This window comes from Microtus ochrogaster, chromosome X (genome assembly GCF_000317375.1).
Source record: "Microtus ochrogaster isolate Prairie Vole_2 chromosome X, MicOch1.0, whole genome shotgun sequence".
NCBI lineage: Eukaryota > Metazoa > Chordata > Mammalia > Rodentia > Cricetidae > Microtus > Microtus ochrogaster.
Window position 1 is genome coordinate 26,952,292 of NC_022026.1, and position 3,683 is coordinate 26,955,974.

Consider the following 3,683-nt stretch of genomic DNA (forward strand, 5'->3'; position numbering starts at 1 on the left):
AGGTTCTCTAGTCATTGAACATATCCAGGTGAACAAAACACCTAAGATGCGCCAACGAACTTACAGAGCTCATGGCTATAATACCCACACAGGAGCTCCCCTTGCCACTGAAAAAGAACAATTTGTTCCAAAGCCAGAAAAGGGGGCTGCACAGAATAGAAGATATCCCTGAAGAAACATAAACTTTTGGCGTGGGAATAAATTCAACATAAAATGAATGCAGATAAAAGTAAAAGAAAGAAAGAGAGTGAGAGAGAAGGAAAGAATAGATCAAATGGAAACCTACTGCTATACTGGACAAGTTTCCTAAAACATATACAAACTTGAAAAGAATATAAAGGAATTGTTATATAATGGAAAGATCCATAAACTAAGTATATCTTATGCCACCAAGTAACACCGTCAGTGCCAGGAATATAGTATATCTTGTTTAATAGTTGGCCAAAGGAGTACCATGGAAGCCCCTTTCACTCACCAAACATCACAGGCAGGGATATTGGTTATTCACTGGCCATATTATTTAGTCCGAATTCCAGACATGGGTTTACAACTTCACTTGGTAGGCATCTCAACATAAAATGGTTAAAATGGGATACTTCTCTTCATCCTAATGTCTTTTTTTCACCTAGAGATCTCCAGCTTAGCAAAACTTATCATGATCTCTACAGGTGCTCAAAATGTTTTAATTAAAATTTTTTCTCTTATTGCTCTTAATTCAACAACTAGTCACCATATTATCATCAACTATAACCAAAATTTAGCTACTTATCAGCATTATTCCTATCAAATTGATGTCAATATTCTACAGTAATTATTTTCCTGTTTATCCTCAATTGCTATACTGCTTTGTTGTGGTTATAATATCAAATTAAGATAAATAATTAATATTGAAATCACACATTTTATTGTTTCAGAATTATGGTGGTCAAAACTCCAATATAAAATGTCCTAGAGGTGAAATTAAGGTGCTAACTAGATTATATATTATACAGAGTATCTAGGAAATAAAATGTTTTTTTTGCCTTTTGCCAGCATATATAACAAATCCCTTGCATCCCTTGGTTTTCTATGTTCTTCATTCAAAGACATCTCTAATAATCATATAGTTCCTTCATCTATAAAGATACTTAGGATGTCATTTGGGATTCAATCTTAGAATAATCCCCACATTTCCAAATCCTTAAGTTAATCACATGCATATGCTCTCTTTCACAATATTCACAAGCTCCAGATATTAGAATCAGAATATATTTGGGAAATTTCAACCTAGCTTAATAACTTAACACATTTTAAGGAGTCAGAGGCATATATCAGTGGTGTAGTGCTTGCCTAGCACATGAATTCTTAGGATCGATTCCTGGCACTACAAAACACATATTTTATACAAGTCCTGTGTATATATTGTCAACTTATCTGTAAAAAAAAAATCTTCCAAGAATACCCAATGGATAAAAAATATTCTCTTAAAAATGGCACTAGGACAACTGGACTTTCTATTATAGTATGCATAAAATCTTCTCAAGATGGATTGAATATTTGGTATAAATATATCACACTTAAACCATTTATTTACACAAGACTATGTACCTGTATTAAAACATCATGACTGGAGTCTGGAGAAATGGCTCAGAGGCAAAAAGTAGTTACCACTCTTCTAGAGGACCCAAATCCAGTTTCAAAAACTCACATTGGGCAGTTTACAACAACTTGTGACTCCAATTCCAGACAATCCAATTTTCTCTGCTGACTTCCATGCACACCTCCATATATGATATTCATATATTTGTATACATTCCTTAAGCTACATCCTCTCTTCCCATTTTCAATGACAAGGAACGTCCTTAGTTAAGCAAGTCACTCATTCATTTATTCCCTAGAAATTTACTAAGTATGAATTTTATGTCAGATACTAAAGTCTATGAGTGTTTACATTGCTGTTGTACATCCTGTGGGATGCTATCTTTATGTTCATGAACAAATTACAATGTGAATATTAATAAATTCTTAAGTAAAGTTAATAACAAGAATATTAGCAATGTCCTTGCACCTAATAATTTGCTTTCCCTACACTTGAGTTGGGAGTATAATAAAAAGAGGACTGTTTTGTAAAATTGGACTTGAATTTAACCCTAGAATTTCTATATAACAATTATGTATCTAATACCAATACTTTGTAGTTTTGTTACTAAATTTCAACTTTAATGAAGACTATATTACATATATTATACTTATATATTATATACTCATAGACCATACTTATATATACTTATATACTTATGAGTTTGCTTTTAACTATAGGCTTATAGATTATAATATATTGTAGATATTTATATATATTGATTAAACACTGTGCCCAAAAGCAAATTCAGGGAGCAAAGGATTTACTCGACTTATAGTTTATAAGATCATAGTTTATACCTGAGGAAAGTAGGGATTCAAAGCAGAGACTAATAAACAATGATTACTTACTCACTCTTTGGTTCATAATTAACTAGCTTTCTTATACAGCCCAGGACTATTTGTCTAGGAATGGTGCTATGTATAGCCGGCGAGACACTCTGACCTCACTCAGCAATCAAGACAATCCTCTACAAAAATGCCAACAGGCCAAGTTCATTTGGGTGGTTTCTCAATTGAGACTCTCTTCTCAGATAACTCTGGGATGTATTATGACAGTTAAAGCTAATGAGAGCCCTCTACTACTTGATAACTTAAAACACAACATTTGAAACTGTAAACTTTAAATTTCTTATCCTTATTTAAATATTATTACATCAAACACAGCACAACCTTTCGATTCTTACAGTCATCAAAATATCAGGCCTTTAAAATATCAAGGTTTCTTTAAAATCTAGTCTCTTAACTGTAGGCTATAATAAAATTTAAAAAAAAAAACTTACTTTCTTACCCCTAAAATTTAAGAACTAGGGGATGATAGAACCACACTTGTGCAAAACAAGAATTTAGCATTGTAAAACCAGATCTGGTTACTCTGTGTCTGGCATCTTCAATGCACTTGTCTTCTGGGGTCCAAAGGCTTAGGTAGCTCCATATATCCAGTTCTTCCATGCATAAACCTGTACAGCTTGTCTCTTAAGCTTCAGCAAGCTCAATGTTACACTGGCAGCCGTCCTTGGTGAATGTTCCACAATACTGGCATCTCCAATAATACCTGGGGTCCCCATTGCAAGTGAAGCTGTATCTTCACCAATAGCTTTCCTGGCTTCAGTTCAGAGACTATGCCACTGTCACATCATGTCAAGTTCCATCTCTCCCCATTGCCTCCTCAAACCTTCAGCTTTCATGCAGTAAATATCAGACCCATGTGGGTAACAGTTCCATATTGACAGGTTCCACTATCTGCTTGAGATGCAGCTCTGGTCTCTGTGACCCCCAAATTTTGTTTGTTAGCTTTGAGGAAATACTTTTCAGAATATTTCACCTCGTTGAGGCTGGGCTCTTAATAATTATAGCTGATCTTTCAGGCCACGTTGATCAGCATCTATTGTCCTAGGGAAGTAAAGGTTTCACGTTAATAGTACTCTTGCTAATCACAGCTGATTATTTAGCCCCAACGGATCAAAAAGCATGCATAATTGCTTTTTGTTTTCAATTTTTTTTATTCATTTTATATACAAACCACAGTTTTCCCTCCTTTTCCTCTTGTTACTCCCTCCCCCTTC